We start from the raw sequence: 19,550 nt of genomic DNA on the forward strand, positions 1-19,550 counted from the left end.
CCCAACACACCAATTGTATAGATGAGCCTAACAAAAAGAAAAGAACCTAGGTACCACCCTCATCCAGTAAAGCCCCAGGTCAACAAACGTTCAGTCTAAGGCTAAGCGATGTAGGTGATCCTAGTCTTGTAGCGATGCTACCATGAGGAACATAGCACATGAGTCCAATCACAATAGCACTTTCCATATGCACAAACAATCTTTTCCAAGAAGTTAGACTGTATAGAGTGTCTACCCTTACACGTCTACCATAATCCATCCAGATCACTTCATGATCTAATCCAAAACCATAAACCATAGTCCAATCACTTCTCATGGGTGAGCACTCCACCCAACACAGGTGAGGCACAACCAAACCTGCATAACCACTTTAGAACATAACATGGTTGCAATAATTTTGGTGGCAGCATAACCGGGTGAAAGCATGTTAACCTGTCGCGCTTTTTGTGCTAGTTAGCAATTTCAAGTTAGCACATCTTCGAAAAATTGTGCGTCCGGTAAATTTTTTACAAATAATATCAAAATTTATCAGAGGTTGTACATTTGGATTACTTGTTTCAAGTGCTTTCTATTGATATATCATATGTCATAGATCTTGGAGATGTAGCTCAAGTTATTGTACTAGTTAGCATATGTCAAAATTGTGCTAGTTAGCATTGTCCGGGACATGAAAAAGTATGACAGGTTAACATGCTTTCACCCAACCATATTAAGACAAAAAAAACCATCATCCACACCAGCTTCCACCATAAAATCACAACCATAATCCATGAGGGAATCTCAGCCCTTAACCACAATTCATATTTACAATGAACCAACTCCCATACTTGGAGTTTGACATATCCCCGGCAATCAATCAAATTCCACACATATGACCCTTAATACGTGATTCTTTCATGCATAAAAATATTCCAACCATCAAATAATCGTGATGTAAAAATCCATTTTGACAACATCCAACCATGCAAAGTTGATGCATCACATATGCACTTCACCTCCCTAGCACATAGAGCTAGTTTTTGACGTAGAAAGGTGGGAAGCAATCATAACCATGCATATGAGGCATCCACATCAATCCATAAGTTTCCATACATCATATGATAGCATTCCATCACCATAAACATGATGCAAAAAAGCTTCGGCCTTTAGGTCAACCATAAACCATAACTTCACACATATGCGAAAAAAAACTTTTTGACATTTTTGGGAGTATACATAACATGCAAATGGAATTATTTGACCTCAAACCAATGCATCAAGATCAAATCCATAATATAGACTAGCACTTTATCACATCACTTTACCCATATGGTACTTTCACAACAAACGATAACCCAAAAAGAAAGCCACTTTAATTATATTTGCCTATGTGGTTCGGGTTGTCGAACCATATACCCTCACATAAGTTAATGGGCATCTAATAACTGACATCAAATCACTAAAACAAACCAAACATCATACATAAACATCTCGGTTAACTCACGACGTCATATGGTACTCCCCTTGGTAACACTCCTACACGTGTAGGTAAAACTTGTTATGGAATGATTAATAACTCGCATTTCCAAGGTGATAACGGAGACCTAAATCCATTTATCATCAAGTTTTATCAAGATTTTCAATTGGTTAAGTAGGTTTGCCCATTCGGTGAATCTATATAGTGGTTCTCCAAAGAGCCTGAAGTCAAAAAATTTGACCATATCTCTTAGCTCGTGCATGATTTTCACATGACACCTAAGAGAGGAAATTTTCTAAATGATATGTTTTATCTCTGGTATGAGGGGTTTGGGCTGGTTCATAGTGATTTGTTAGCTATAGCCAAAACAGTGTTCCTACCGCTTCTATGACTTTGTGAGCGGGATGGAAACACAGAGAACGCCTCTATAACAACCCGACACACACTCTTGGGAAGATACACACACACACTATGGGGCACCACTCGGCTTACACTATCCACCTGGCCGAGACAGGGAACACACTGATGGAGCGAGAGGAGAGAGACTATCCGTTTACCCACTCCACACAGAGACACACACACACACACACCCAAAAACTCAGCTCAAAAGAGAATAATTTCTAATGTTTAGATACAATAGATCTTGGGCCAACACAAATGGGGCAAATAGCTCACACAATATGGGTAAAAGATACCAGATACAATCACAAATTGGAGCCGAAGCTTCACTCATAGGAGAAACTTACATAGCCAAAACAGCAGAAAAAGAGTGAGGAATTTGACAAAATGGACAGCACCATCACGTCCGGAATGGCCCAAAACCCCAGTCTACAATGTCAAAAAGCTCAAATCCGACCTCGGATGAGCAGTTTACGGCCAAAACAGGCTCCAAAAACCCCAAAAACAAAGTTGCGGCTGTTCCCCCTCTCTTCTCCACGTTTTTTCTGGTATTCTCCCTGGTTTTTGAGTTCCCACACTTAGCTTTATTAGTTGGGAACCCTTGGCCTTTAAGATGACCTCAAACGGACCCCGAATAGGCCAAAAACTGACTCCGCAGTGCATAGTTGTCACTTTTTTGCGTCCATCTGCACACCTGGCACTCAACTTTTTCCAATAATGCATCCCACCACCACGTGAAGTGGCCCCAAAGTATGGTCCTCATGATGAACTTTCTGCATAATTATCACAAGAAAACATCCACGGTGTGTCCGTATTCATCCACGTGCAAATATTGACCCCATTCGACCTCTTGACGCCACTAGATGCCATCTGACGCACCTGCTTACCTCATGTCGTCGGCCCGCGGATAGCTTCCTCAAGAAGTTTTACGCGCTACCAACTCCTCCTTATTGTAGAAAAAACACACTAGTACTGGTGATAGTGAAAATCGATGCACTATGTACATACTGTCCTACCTGTACACATGTGGGCCCCACGTAACCACCTGGCTCTGGAAAATGGGCAATTCCTTATTTGATGCACCATGCATGTGTACGTACATATGCGCAATCCCTTGCTCCAAAAAACTCCTGACAATGTGAAACAAAAAGAACTTTTTATGCATGCAGGTGATCATAAACGCATGTTGTGCATAAATCAGCGTGTTAAATATGATGAAATAATCATGCGACAACTTCATACGTACTCGGTTCATCCATACATGCACTCGTATATGAAAAAACAATCACTGAGAGGGTGACTACTCAGAAAAACGACATAGAGAGAGAGAGAGAGATGATGATGGCTTTGGAGTTTAGAGCTTCTCACCATGCTTTAGAATCAATTAGGAACTGTCAAAAGGCTTCTTGCTTTGCCGTAAGAGAGCAGTGATGAGAGCTACATAGAGGTATTCACCAGGAGAGCTTCCGGAGAGTGCGTACACCGTGAAACGAGATAGGAGATAGTAAGCAAGTAGATAGAGAATTCCCTTCTTCTTCTTCTTCTTCTTCTTCTTCTTCTTCTTCTTCTTCTTCTTCCTGTATACGAGAGACAAGAGCTTATGGAGATGGTGATGAAGAGCTTGCACCACTCCGTATAACAAATATGTATAGCCTTGCGGTAGTAGATGCAACAGACGGCACTGCAAAGTGAGGTGGCTATGCCAATTTATAGCTTCTCTAACTTCTCAGAGTGTACCCCAAGCTACGGGTAGTGCTACCTCTCAGCCAGGATTAGCTTTGTGCTTTTGGAAAAAGACTCCAGTCTTCTTTAAAAACATGGTACAGCTTTTGATGGTCAACTCTCCTACTTACCATTCAATTTTTCCAGTAAAACTGATCAATTGAACAGTATCTGGCCAACTAATGGAACCTTAGCTAGACTATGCTACACTATGATGTCCCGACATAATTATAACTTCCTCGTACTGCCCTGGAGTATTTACGTACCGCTTTTTATAAAAATAATTTCCGTAAAAATCCCGTTTGGTCTCGTTTACTTCGGGTGAATTCGACGACAGAGACTAAAATTAATATTATTATGTTTAAGTCATCCTAAAAAGCACATTGCTTTTCAAAATGCCAAAAAGTACGAAAAGCTAGAAATAGCATAAAAAGCAAAAAAAATTCTAAAATGGAACCACAGGTTCCCCTTGTCTACTGGAATAAGAAATCGGACTCGCTTTTCCACTAAAGATCATGAAAAGCTATAAATAGCGTGAAAAGCACTCAAAAAGCAATTTTTTCCAAAATTGAACCATAGCTTCCCCAGAACACGTAGATTAAGGATCTGACCGTGCTTTTTGCAAAAAAGCACCTAAAACCACAAAAAGCATGAAAAATTTAAAAATAGTGGATTTTTTCAAAACTGTACCAAATGTCTGTCTAACCTACTGGAACATGAAAACGGCTTTGCTTTTCACTTTAGAGCCTTGCAATAGGCATTTTAAATCTCAATTTGGCAAAATAGGTATTGAACCCTAATTTTTTTATTTTTAAAAGAGACCCAAAAATTTAGGGATCTTACATTTTTGAATGTTTTAATACTTAATTTGTATGTGGTGTTTCCTCACAATGTTACATGCTACTATCTCAAAAGTTCTTGCCCTCAAACAACGTCCTTTCTACATCAAGAGATGAAGTGAAAAATATATTGAGCAAGCTTGGACTCGATTACAACTACATGCATGCATGTCCCAACGATTGTATTTTGTATAGAGATGAATACAAAAATGAAAAGGCATGTCCAAAATATAAAACATCTGGTTGTAAAGATACAAATGGACGAATCTCTTGTAAGGTGCTTCGACATTTTTCATTGGCACCCTGTATACAACACATATTTTGAACCCCAAATTTAGCAAGACTTATGGACTGGGAAGTAAAGAATGCAAGTACGGATGGGATTATGAGAATTTCCTCGGATTACCCTGCTTTCAAACATATCAATACAAAATGGCATGAGTTTGAAGCAGAGCCACTGCACATTAAGATGGGCGTTGGCTTGGATGGTGTGAATTCATTCTCCATGCGCTCAAGTAGATGGTCTACTTGGCCAGTAGTTCTAGTTAACTACAATCTGTCACCCTTTGTTTTCTTTAAAAAAGAGCATTTACTTTTGTCTCTCATAACTCCAAGAAAACGTCAAGTTAAAAACATTAATGTATACTTGGCACCTCTAAGTGATGACCTCCAAGAGTTTTGGAGAGGCGTAGACTTGCTTGACATGTCAAAACCAAAAAATTAAGGGAGATTCAGAGTTCAAAATCTTTTAGCATGGACTATGTAGGACTTTTCCTGCTATGGATTTTGTACCCGTATTGGTTTTTGTTTAAGTAATTCATGCAAATACTTTTCATTTTATTTTATTTTTATCATCATATAAAATATTTTAATATGGATGTAAGGTGCTCAATCAAAGGTTATAAATCTTGTCTCTCATGTGCTGATTGGTTGATATCTACTTATAGTAAGCATCTCAATAAAAATATATACCTTAAACACAGATGATTCTTACCCGAAGATCATTTACTATTCCGAAGAACACAAACTAGACATTTCAATGGAAAGGTTGAGAGCAAAAGATGTCCAAAATGGATGACACCCGTAGATATATACCTAAAGTGGACCGAAGGGCCCATAATTGATCCAAAGTGAGTGCTTACAAGCGATGGAGATGGTGTTTGATCTTGAGGAAGACCCTCTCTGACTCTCTCTATCTTTGTATGGTTTTCTTTGGAGTATTGGAAGGATTTGAGTATCACATATCTTCTTGATCCTATGCACATATTCAAAAATGTAGGCCACTCTTTTTGGAAATATCTTATTGGTTTGAAAGACATGGAAGCAGCTTAAAACGACCTAAAAGCTTGAAATTACAAATTCAACTTGTGGCCATATGTGTATGAAGAGATGGTTCAAAAAGAATATGCACCTACACCATGGGTGCTTACCTCTGAAGAGATTGACACGATTAATCTAAGAATATGATCTATCTACACACCCATGGGATATGGTGCCTTGTTGGAGAATATAGTCACTATGGATGACACGAGTCTTTTGAGCTTGAAGACACATGATTGGCATAATTTCATCAAGTAGACTTATTTTTTAATCCGTAATAACTCCTTCCTCCAACCAAGAGATACTAATTTGACTAAAACTTGATACATGTAGCGTGTTCTCCCCTTGTTACTCATGGCTTCTTAACGAGTGGTATTTGAGATGTTATCTATCGTTTAGGGAAGCTAGCGAGGTATCTGTATAGCTCACGGGTGTTTGTCTATGTACTTTTAATAAAGATTTCACACATTGTTTTTCTATTTTTTTGTAGATGGATCACGTCTAAGGAGATTGATACAAGGTCAATACCGCAAAAGAAAATGGAATGCATTGAGCTCCTTTGTTTGATAGAGAAAGATTTACGGACATCCTTTTTCAATATCCAAGTCCATCTACTCAATATCTTGAGGATGAGATAGAGATTGCAGGTGTTGTTAGCACTCATTGGATGTTTTGGGTCGAAAGATTTATGAGAGTTCTAAAGGGGCGTTTTCACAAAAGAGAACGACCAGAGAGTTCAATGGCCAAGGGATGGGTGCTTGGAGAGCGCATATATTACCTTTCAGAATACCTTGAGCATGTTGACATAGCTGCTCCTTGGATATGGACAATGGAAGAGTTTCCTACATTGTCAGATGAGGTGTTATGTGGCAAGGACATTCCTTGCAAGATCACAAAAATTGAACACTTGAACATATCCATGTTTGTTATTTATAACTCACAGTGTATGGAAAGATTTGTCGAAGAGTACCAAGAAGCTTGCAATCCACAAAGAAAGTGAAGAGCTAGATGTGAGGGTAGACCATTTCTCTCCAAAGCCTAAGGTAAGCTTGTCTATGGAGGATGTAGCCAAAGCTTCACCATGTTGTTAAGGTTAGGGTTAGAGATATGCAAATTAGGGTTAAGCTATGCCAAGTGCTAGAGCGTCAAGAGAGAGAGAGAGAGTAGACACAATGATTATAGTTCAAAGTGCAAATGCTTCATTATAAAACAGTCTCTAAAGTAGGCTTGGCCCTTTACAATCATTGGCTAGAGAGGTTGCACCCTCTTGCTATTGGACCATCTCATCATTTATCTTTCCTGGGTGGCTAGAGGGGTTTTCCACATGGTGCCACAAGTTGGGCATACCCTAACAATTGCCCCCTTAAGCCAAACTTGGGGTTCATACAAAGAGATTATGGTTTTCATGTCATGGTATACTCATGGGCTCTACTAATACATTTGGGTATAGTACTTGATACATCATGGAGGTTCTCATAAAGGATTCATCACCCATGGTTCACAAGAGTACTCGTCCTAGGCTCACAAGGTAGTCCTAAGTAGTACAAATCATTCATTTTATTCATGGGGGTTTTAATTTACTAATGAAAAAGGGTTTTCGTTTTCATCTCCTTCATCTTCATGTCCTCGTCTTCATCATGTGTGGTCGAAATATTCATCCTCATTTGATATTGAGTTTCTTCATTTTCATTAATTTCATTGATCTGATTTGTAAAGAGTGCAATCTTCATGGCTAATGGCATCAAGTACTTTTGCATTTTATTTATGATGCTTCTAATGTGAGTGCTCATGACGATGGGCAGTCTTACCACAAAGGACTCCTTTGGGCACTGTATGATACCGTGCTTACGTGCATAGTGCTTTCGTGCAAAAATATTGCATTAATGTTTGTATTTCCATTAAGATGCGCTTTCCGCGTGTGATCTTGGAGGAACTTTATCTCATGGAAGTGTCCCCAAATACAAAAGTGAAAAGGTATAAACATGGAGCTCATGACAATGTGTGCCTTGAAGCCTACTATGGGAATAAGGTCATAGAAAAACCACAAAAGGCCTATATATATATATATATATATATATATATATATATATATATATATATATATATATGAGGAAAGTGCACTAACTAAGCCAAACAAGGATGCGAGGCTTGAGCAAGTTCGTTGCAGGGTTGATGGCGGCCAGGAGGTAATAGCAGATATCAATGAGTTGCAAGGCTTTGGTGTGGATAGCTAACGAGTGTACGACGATGATAATGGCCTGCAACAAGTAGCTCATGTATGCTTTGAGAAGATTTGACAACAAGGTGAGTAGTTGGGGATCCGACTGGCTTTGGATTGCAACGCACAAAGCCAAACAGATAACACTGAGCACGCGATCTTGGCAATTAAGTAATCTGGTGGGAGGAGATTGACGGGTAATGAGCGGTGAAGAGATGATTGCAGTGATTATTTCTCATTGTCGTGTAACACAATCATGCTATGCGGAGCGGCCCTTCTCAAGTCCTTGTGGCTGGCATCACATCTGTGTATGAGTGGGAAGTGGTCATTGTGACCTCGATGATACCTAAGGTCATAGAAATCAAGTATGGTTTTAGAAGATTTGCAGATGACGGTCACGGCATAAGCAACAAATCCTCATGTAGAAAGAACGTACCAACCTTCTCATCAAGCACTCTGTCAAAAAGGGGCCAAACAGATTGTGGGGCAGAGGCATTGCTAATGATTCGTTCATATGAGATGGCCTGAAGAAGCACCACAGAGCCAAGTTCGATTGTTATTTGATAAGAGTTGTTCACAAAGCATGCAACTAGCCAAAATCAAAGTTTACGACACTTACATTTGAAGCCTGAGATCTACTAGAATGAAGTCATTGCTCTTTTTGGAAAGGAATTTTTTGATCTGCAAGGCATGGATGGACGGGGGATGGACACCTAGACATTATTACCAAAGCAGTTGATGTAAAAAGAGAGGCAAAAGCGGGGGCACAAACCTACCGAGGGCAGAGGATGAAGCGAGCAAAGTAGATGCAGCAGGTGCCATGGCGAGCTCCAAGATGTCGCACGGCTCAGCTTCACTCTCGTTTGCTAGCATTGCTTCATTATTGTTCACTAGCTTAAGTTTCATGAGCATTTTGCACTATCAGCAAAGAGATACCACTGCTCAATCAATAGACGGGAACATGGCCATTTGGACAGTGACACAGTTATAATGTTGCCTCGTAGTGGTTGAATGGGTTTAGTGCAAAGCTACTACTACTACTGCAAATGGGTAATCGGGATAGTAAAATGCACGTGAGGAGAGAGAAGGAAGGGGGAGAGTCTGGCATCACGGCGTTACCCAACTTACCCCTCACTTCATATGATGAAGACCGAATCGTCACCATATCTTGACAGAATTTCAACATTTCACTCTTTCAGAGGCACCCAAAATCTTTTTCATCATTGCTTTTACAGGCTCTTCATTTCATGAATGCCAACTATCATATTCAACCAATCAAAATTTTTTTTACAAAAATTAAAAACTGAAATTGCCTTTAATTTTTTTTGTATTTTCCAATGGCAAAAAGGAAACCCATCTCCATAGCCTTTGCCTTTGGCAGGCCTTAAGGCAAGAAAGCAAAAAGGGCGAGGATGCTAAAGTTAAAATAACAAGTGATAAAATCACAAGGCCTGCCAATACATGAAACGAATAAAGAACATGAAAGGGGAACACAAAACTACAAGAATGGACGTCACATTGATCCATAAAGAAAGTGATTTGCAGATTACATCATAGAATGTTGACTTCGATGAAGGATTAAAGAGTAGCAAAGTGGTATCTTCTTAGGATAAAGGTAGGCATAGAATATGGAAACATGGTTTCTTTTTGTGGAGAGGATGAGAGAAGAGAGAGATGAAGGGAGGGAGGGAGGGAGGTATTAGAATCATTTAGGAATCATTAGATGTGTGGATGAATGATCGAACCAGAAGCAAAATCGTGTGCCCGCAATGAATGATGTAGGGGGATTTTTAATCCAAACATGATCGAGTTTTGAGTTGTACACAGTGGTTACATCATGGATTTGTTGTGTGTAGCCATGTGCTTGGAGCTTCTCCTCCAAGTAATGATATTGATTGTTTGTGACCTCATTGTCTACATTAAAATCTCCCATGATGACACTCATTCGTGTAGGATTGGATTGTTGCAGCAAGGGATAGAGTTGTGTCACCAATGCGGTTGAAGATGTGTTTGGTGATTTGTAGACGTATATCATTTCCCAATCAAGGTGTTCATGGATGGCTAATATAACTTGAATGATTTCTATCCCTGAAGCTAGCAGTGTGTTTGCAAAGTGGAGCTTTATACTAAGCTTGTAGTAGATTGAAACACCAATTTTGTTGTGGTGATGGACATGATGAAACTCTGGTGCAAGATCATTGGAAGGATTTGTTTGCTTTGTTTCTTGGAGGCACAAAATGTCAGAACTTGTAAAATTCAAATCCTCTTTGATATGTTTGAGATATTTGTGACTAGAAACGATGTTCAATGATTGAATGATATGATGTGTGTGTTTGTATGCGAATGGAAATTTTGTCAAATATTCCCATTTGGCTTCATTGTTAAGGCGTTCAAGCTCATCAAGCACAATTTTGTCGACTTTGATTTGAGTTGGATGAATCGGATTGAGAATGTGGAGGTTTGATGGATCTTTGATGCGGGAAAGAGCTGTGTAGACCAATCCATGTGAGTTTATTGATGTTGGATCAAAGGCTACTATGCTCATTGTCAAGCCTTGCGACCTATGGATAGTGCGTGCATTCGCTGCTTGTATTGGAAATTGAGTTCGGGAGATAGTGTTCAATGCATTTTTACCAACTTGAAATTCTTTCGTTGTTTGAAAAATTGGTGTCCACTGAGGGTTAATGGAACTGGTATTAAGGTGTTGGTTCATGTGTCGTTGTCTGGAGCCTGTTGAAGAATCAAAAAAGTCTATCCATGCAACAAGACAGTTAGCTCTACTTTCTACGAGTTCCAGAATTCCATCAGTGCCATTCACAAGACCATCAAAAATATCGATATTCCCAGCACAAAGCTCAACAATCATTCCTGCTTTAAGCTCCAAGGTTGAGGACAAGCCTGCTGTGTTTTGTGGGTTGTTTGGCACAACAAGGTTTTTCGAACAAGTTTTATGGTGGTTGTCTCTCGCATGGATTATGTATTGGTGAGTAAGCAATTCTTCAAAAACAAGTCGGTTATGTGAGTCCTTCAAGTTATTGGTGAAGTATAAATGGGGTGTTGTCAATTTTTTAAAGGCTTTATCGTGATATTTGGTATTCAAGAGGAACAAATCCTCACTTGTGTGTTTTGCTTTGCGAATTCTATTGAGAATGGCAATGAAGTCATTGTCTGATTGACGCATTGTTTTTGTGAGCTCGTGGCATTTTATATGGGTGAGCCAAAACGAAGGTGAGAGCAATTGCAGAGAATCTTGTGGCTCGCTGAATATCCAACGATCACAAACTGGGCTTGCTTGACACAAGTCACCACAAAAGATGACATCTAAACCCTCGAATGGCTCTATGTGATTGTGCTTAATTGATTGCAGACTTGTGTCTATGATACGCAAGAGCCTATTTCCAATCAAAGAAGCCTCATCAAACACAACAAGCTTGAGGTTTTTATATAGTTGTGAGAGCTCGGTAAGGCTCTCAGAAGAAAGAGAAACATTTGGTTGGAAGACAAGGGGCAAGCGCAATGCTGAGTGAATTGTTGTGCCTCCAAGGTTGAAAGCTGCTTTTCCTGTATATGCCATCAATAATGTTGAGGGAAGATCAACATCTAATTCAAAAGAGGCATTGTAGTGATGAATCAGGCCTTGCACAATTGCTTGCAAAGTGAATTTTTTTCCCGTTCCCGCACCCCCAATCAAGAAGAGATGGATTGGTTGAGCTGGCTACAGCCGCTTCCTAAGCATAATGTTGTCAAAAAGGGAGTGTTGATCGATGTTCAACTTGGACACAAGTGAGTGATACTCCTAGTTACATAATGCCAATTTTCGAAATGTTGGTAAGGATCTTGTGGTGGGCTTGCTTGGTTGAATATCAAGGCCCAAATCATATTTGTATGACTCGTTATGCTCAGATCTTAAGGATGAGGGCAATGAGAGTCTTTTAGTGTTTGCTGCACCAAGTTCAAGCTTAGAATATTGTTGAGGATTCTCATCTATAATTGCATAGTTTGTGGCATATTTGTCTTTCCAACAATCAACACTTCTCTCAAAGGTTTTCTCATCGCCAGTAAATGGGAGGAAGAGTAAGCAAAGCTCATGGAAATGCTTCACTGCATCTTTCTCCATATTAAAGTTAGCATATCGAATGACTCAAGATTTCTTAGACTTGCGAGTATAGTCACGCACACATTGGTAGTTGCTTGCATAATCAGCCAAACATATGTGTGCAAGGTTATCTGGACGATGAGTGTACTTTGTGACAAGATCGTCAAAGAAAATGCTAGTATCATTAGGATTCAAAGTATTCAATGCAGCTCTTTTTTTCAACAACAATGTACGCTGGCTTTCGAAGTTTGCATTGATAAAGACAAATTGTCTGCTAGTTAGCACTATGTAAGGGCAACGAAAGAGAAATATATGTAGCTTGTTGTGAGGTCATCTCTTGTGTATTGATCAAAGCATTGCCAATTTTTTTCAATCAATCCAACGTTGGCACATTTGTTTTCTTGCAATCTTGCAATATGTGCTTGATTGGTTTGCTTGCAATTGAATCGTTTTTTGTCATATATGATGTGCAATATGCAGCAGCGCGATGACCATTGAATATGAATTGAATGTCAATGTTTGCATCCCATAGACTACATAGCTCTTTGTTGAAATTTTTTGTGTAAATGTCCTTTGGATGTCTTTTCAAGAGTAGTGTTGACTCTGTGATGGTCACCGAAAGGGACTTAATGTACACTTCTTCAGTCATTCCCAAAGACGTCAACCATTCATCATATGATGATTCCGAATCATGTCCAAGAGCAAGCAATTGATCGTCAATGTGTTTTTTATTGATTAAAAGTGCTTCCTTCTCTGTTTGCGACACCGTGATTGGATATAGAACCAAAGTTTCTCGTGAGGGTGATCGCGGGAAACCAAACCGGCAAAAACTTTTCTGTTTTTTGCATGTTTTGCGATGGTGGTGGGTTTGCACACCTCTGAGAGACTCATCCAACAAATTCTTGTCGGTAGCAATATGCATGTTGACAAAATGTATTGTATCATTAATTGTACAACACCAAATAGAGGTGCATCTTTTACCCAAAGCATCCATGATCATGCTGGCTTCCTCTATTTTGAAATTCGGTCACAAAAAAGTAATCTATTAATTCACCAAGGATGGCATTGTTCCACTTCAACTCTTTTTTCATGGCTGGAAATCTATGAACATAGTACCGCACCGTTGTAACACGATCAGAACGTACAAGTGCACGAATGAATGAGGCTTTAGTTGGGTAATCTGTCTCTTTAATATGAGGATTCAATGTGCGCAAACAATCTTTTAAAGGATTCCATCTTTGCTCAGCACACGAAAATATCACAAACAAAGTCGGCTGACCAAATTGACGAATCATTGCAAACACGTTTCGCTTGAGTTTCACCTTATAATCGATTGAAGTGCGCAATGATTGGAAATCACGATACCCTAGCTCAGACGAAAGCAGTTGCTCAATGTTAGTGCTATTTTGAACATCTTTTGCTTGTAATTGCTTACCACAGAGTTTTCCCTTGCGTAGGCGCACCCATATGGATCCAAGTACTTTTTCTATGATAATTTTCATTGTTTTAAAAAACAAATTTTCAATGTTTTTTGCAAATCGTCTATCCACATTTTTAAGCTCCCATTGTGCTACTTTTTGGTATTTTTTCTTTGCCAACACGTGATACTTTCTTCTTTGACCAAAAAACAATGCTGGGAATGACAATTCCTCGCAAGATTCATCATCAAAAATGCTTAGAGGGTTGAAACCCTCACAAGGGGCTATACTTGCAACTTGTGAATTATGGGCCACAACTTGTTGTGCGGAGTAGATACCATGCACCAAAGTGTCCGTAGCATCAATCTCCTCTTCAAGATCTTCTTGGTGTGGACTGCAAGCGAGATCTGGACGGAGTGTAAAATTAGATGACCAAGACATATCAATTGTAACGCCATGATCAATGTACAAAGGAGTGCTCAATAGGTCAAGCAAAGATTTAAGTACACAATTTGGTTGCACAATGCCACTCAAGTAGGCATGATCGTAATCAAGCTTGCGCTTAATCTCAACCAAAATTGAAGCTTGATCACTAGAAAAGCGTGGCAACACTCTTTGCACCCGAGACAAGTTTGTCATTACATTCACAATGCTTCCACGTAGAACAAATTGACCTTCAAAATTAAGCTCTCGAATTTGTGCAAATGGTATGCGCAAAGATACAAGACGACTCTCTACTGAATTCAATCTTTCTACATTGGGTATCTTGATACTAAAAGCCATCTCTCTTCTAATGCAGAACATTGGTTCTTGATGTTTTTTTAATGAAGCCTTGCACAAGTGACAGACTCGCAACACTTTATCATCAAGGCCCATTGACTTTATTTTCTTAAGAAGTAACAAATCTACCTTTGACAAACCATGCAAACTTTGACGAAACATGAGAGAACCACATGAGGCACAATCAAAAGAAGGAGTATCTTCAACTATCTTTGCATATAGAGAAGTTTTACAAGGTGAAACAGTAGAGATTCTTTGATGCATTCGAGACGACTTGGACATATTGTAAAATTTAGTTGTAACTTGCTTGAGGGTAAAGGTGTTGGGGTATAGTTGCAAGAAGATAGATGCAACTTGTTGAACTGCAACATCATGGGTTTCGACAAGAGTGGCTAGAGAAAAGGCAGCCTCTTTACTCCATACACACCATTTACGTTTAGGAATGTCAAATCCACTAGGAAACCATAAAAAATCACCATGCAAGCTTAGCACAACAAGAGTTGGCAAAGTGGATGAAGATGCACAATCAAGGGCACCAAAAAAGCGAACTTCACGTAAAACCTCTCCCCGATAAAAGTACAGTTTGCACATCGCTGAAAATATCTTATACACCATGCTGACCAAGTCAACACTCAACATCATCGATGATTGTCAACTAGACAAGAGAGAGAAAATAAATTCTCTTTGATTAAAAGAAGGTGGTTGATGATTGATAGTCCAAGGCTGCACCCACATTTTCAAAATGTTTTCATTTTTTAATGCTATTTGCTCTACAATAATGTCAACAAGTTTGGACTCGAGAGATTGCAACGAAAGACCCAAGTTTAAAAGATGTAGTAGGCTTAGCAAAACATCTTTGTTGTTTGGAGATTTACAACTAAATATGGGATCAAAATAAAATCTTTTACTATCTGCCCACAAAACGAGGTTGCTTGCCATATTTCAAAAAGTTTAGTACAACACAAAGAAATACAACTAAGCAGCTTTAAAAGCAGTCACCTGCCCTGACTTGTCAATAGTGAACCAACCAGCTTTCTTAAAGTTCAAGAGCGAAGATTTTAACTCCACCAAGCTTTGCTCGAAAAGTTGCAAGAATGGACGAGAGAATCCTAGCACAGAGTCAACTACAGCACCTTGTAAAATAACACCAACAGCCTCTCCGTCTTGAGGATATAATTTGGCAGGTAAGAGTGGTTGCTTATTGATTGTAGATTGTCTTCCACAAGAGTAGAAAAATGGATTGCTAGCTTGGCGACTTACATTCAGCCCTTTGCACATACCGCAAGAAAACTCCACATCCAAGCTGTTTACACTCACAATCTCCAAAGTCCCAAACACCTAACAATTTAACATTTACCAATAAGAAAAGAAAGAGAATTTTGTTCAATGCACAAGCACAAAAGTTACCTTCCTTGCAAAACCTAAATTCGAAACTTTCTTATGCAAGTATTCTTGGAAGAGATCATCCAACGAGGAAGGGAGTGGACATAAGATTGTAGATTCGACAATACTTAGAGTGTTTGATAAGTGTTTGAAGACGTTGATGTTACGAGCAACGCAAGTATAAAATCCCTTTTCTTTGACTTCATTCACCATAAGCTCATAGTTAAGGTGCCGTGTTGGAACAAAGAGAAGCTGTCATAAACACAAACATGAGAAAAAAAATACTAACTAGTTGCTCAAATCTTGCACATGACTTACACTAGCTTGGTCACTTGTCGACGGCCCATCAGCAATAGTCAATCGGAAACTAGGAGTGCCATCACTCTTTGTTGCATTCTCTATCTTGACAACAATGAATGCAACAGTAGACACAAACTCACTAGCATTTGAACTTTGGGACAGCAACTCTTTGATTTTCTGCTCTGGATAGAGGTAGAGACAGCACTCGAAAGGCTCTGCCTTAACAACTAAAGTGGTTGCATCAGCATATAAGGCCCACAAACAAGTACCACTGTCCTTCGAGACAGCTCTTTTGACACAAGCGCCCTCTATACGCACATAATCATGGACAGCAAAGGCTTCGATAAACTCTGAGAGGTATATCTCGGTCACAACAAAAGTTATAGTATGACGAGATTCCTTGTCAAGAAGGTTTGCACGCATGTATCTACCAAAGTTAGACTTAGGTATTTTGTAAGTACCAACACAGCACTTTGCCTTCCAAAGCAAATCTGAAATTTGCAGTCTTTGACAATTCGAAGATAGCTAGGTTTCTTAAGGTAGGAGTTATGGCCAGCTGTGAAGTGAAAGATTGAGCATTGAGCTCATTTTGTCCTTCATCTGTTTTCTTTATCAGAGATGATGAAAAAGAGGTATCTGTCAAGCACCTAGAAGCTTTACCTAAACATAAACATTGGTGTGAGTAATAAACTCAATCCAATTAAGAGAAAACAACGAGAGATTACCTCTGACAGAGAGCAAAGCTTTTTTTATAGCTAAAGAAGAGGCTTTGTTCAATTTTCCTTTTGGACTAAGCTTTTTGCTAAGCGGAGAAGACTCTGTGGATCGATCCTTTTGAGCCAAAGGTGACACATCAACATCAGTGTTACACTTCGCAGTCTCAAGAGACTCTTTGTGTAAGAAGGATGCTTCTATGTGCTCAGGCTCAAACAATGAATCATCCAAACTAACATCTACAAAGAGATGCTCAAGTCAATGCTCTAGATCATATGCTCAAGGTAATCACAGCTCAAATAACATCTTGTTATGCAAGGTACTAACCATTCATGGGAGTATCCATTGCAGGAGGAAAGTAAAGTTGCTAAGCGCAGACAGCTTTTAGCAAGACGACCTTAAGCTTAAGTAATAGCATATATATAATTTGTGCTAGAGATAGTTGGTTATATAGGAGCTGAGGGAGAGAAGACGTAATGAGTTAATGCCTCACGTTTACCATAGAGCCAAAGCAGAGGGTAATAACAACAAGTGGATGAAATATCTTCTCACTCATGAACAAGTGATAAAATCACAAGGGCTGCCAAATTAAGGAAACTAATAAAGAACATGAAAGTGAAACAAAAAACTACTAGGATGGTAATCATATTGATCCACAGTGAAAGTGATTTACAGATTACATCATAAATGTTGACCGCGATGAAGGATTGAAGAGTATCAAAGTGGTGTTTTGATAGGATAACCACAAACATAATGTATGGAATCATGCCATGCCTGATAAAATTTTCTTCTTGAGATGTAATTTTTGAAGTACCCTTTCATATGCTTTGTGTAATGCAATCAATTTATATAATTTTCCATATATATCGATAACTTAAAGATATAAACACAAAAAATGATAGGCAATTTTGAGATTCTAGCATGTCAAATGACATGAGTTTTTTTTTAAGCACATGTTTTGATAGGCAAAATAGCCCTTGACAAAAAAAAGCGTCAATTTTAGGCCTTGATCTAAGGCTAGATCCCACTTTAAAATCTCTACGACTCTAAGCTTTTAAAAAAAACATAAGCATAGTGAATTGAATTAAAAAAAGCACCCTTAAGCTCTACACCCTAATCTTTAGATCCTTTTAGAAATTAAAACTGTAGATCCCTAAGTTGTAAATCCCACTTTAAAAGCTTTAAAGTTCTAAGTTAGTAAGCCCTAAACTCTAACGTCTCGGGGTGACCCTCCCCCTACCTGTGGATCCATGTAACATTTTCACTTTCTTTAATTCAAATTTTTACCTTCTAATAAAAAAAAACTCTAGTTCCTCATTGGATTAGCTTTAAAATCTCAAAAAAAAAATCTTTAAAGATTAAAGCTCTAAAGGATAAATTCCTTCCATAAAGTTTTAACCAACAAAAATGACAACTTTAGTTATTACCTAACCCTTGACAAAAAAAAAGCGTCAATTTTAGGCCTTGATCTGAGGCTAGATCCCACTTTAAAATCTCTACATCTCTAAGCTTTTAAAAAAAACATAAGCATAGTGAATTGAATTAAAAAAGCACCCTTAAGCTCTACACCCTAAGCTTTAGATCCCTATGCTCTACACCCCACTTTAAAAATTCTACATTTTAAAGCTTTAGAGCGCCTTTTACAAATTAAAACTGTAGATCCCTAAATTGTAAATCCCACTTTAAAAGCTTTAAAGTTCTAAGTTAGTAAGTCCTAAAACTCTAACATCTCGGGGTGACCGGAGCTCCCTCTACATGTGGATCCATGTAACATTTTCACTTTCTTTAAATCAAATTTTTACCTTCTAATAAAAAGAAAATTTAGTTCCTCATTGGATTAGCGTTAAAATCTCAAAAAAAAATCTTTAAAGATTAAATCTCTAAAGGATAAATTCCTTCCATAAAGTTTTAACCAACAAAAATGACAACTTTAGTTATTACCTCAATTTTCAACCGTAAATAAAATTCTCAAAATGAAAAGATGGGTAAAAGAACTTCTCAAATTTCAAAATAAAAAAGTGACTCTTGGGATTTGTGGAGCCTCTAAGCTTTATCATTTAACATATAAGGCTGTCAACTTTTCATGCTTTCTAAGGCATTGGGCAACACAAAATCTTTTCTTTGATATATGAGCATTCATTTCATTTTTCATCATTTCATTTTTCAAAACTCAAGACATGTCCATCATTAGATTTACACACTCTTCATTTCAATGAGTGCCCACTATCTTATTTCAACCAATCAACATTTTAAGTCTATCAAAAAATACTTGAAAATACAACTCAATTTTATTCCTATTTTAGTCAGCGAAAAGAGAAGTGATCTCTATAGCCTTTGCCCTTTGGGCAGGCCAAAAAATCTTTTGACGTGTTGTCTTAAAGACCCGTTTTTGAGACAACACTTTATTTGAAGGTGTCTTTAAAACCTATCTCAAAATTATTGGACATATCTCACTTTATTTATTTTTTATTTTTTAATTCTCGGAAAGAATTAAGTGAATATCTCACAATAAATTGGAATTAGAGAATAGAGCCATTATATTTAAGAATTTTTACATAAAGTTTGAAAAAAATCAACAATATAAGAAAATTCAAATGGCTCAGATCTTTTTTAACACACAATGGTCATAGTCTGTAGCATTCATGCGGCTTAGCACACTACAATCGTGATATGTTACATGAAAATTGACACTTCACCAATCTATACAGACAGCAACATTCATCTTATGTTGCGCGAGTGCTATTTCATTTATCTTGTGTTGTCTGAGTGCTATTTAATTCCACCTTAGGTTAATCGACTTACCCTACCCCATAAGCTCAGACACAATACCCTACAGCATAACGGACGTGAATCCGTAGTAGGGTATGTACTCATCATCACAGCTTTTCCAAAAGTATACATCATA

Source organism: Adiantum capillus-veneris, chromosome 3 (assembly GCF_014529385.1).
Source record: "Adiantum capillus-veneris isolate H3 chromosome 3, ASM1452938v2, whole genome shotgun sequence".
In the NCBI taxonomy this organism is placed as follows: Eukaryota; Viridiplantae; Streptophyta; class Polypodiopsida; order Polypodiales; family Pteridaceae; genus Adiantum; species Adiantum capillus-veneris.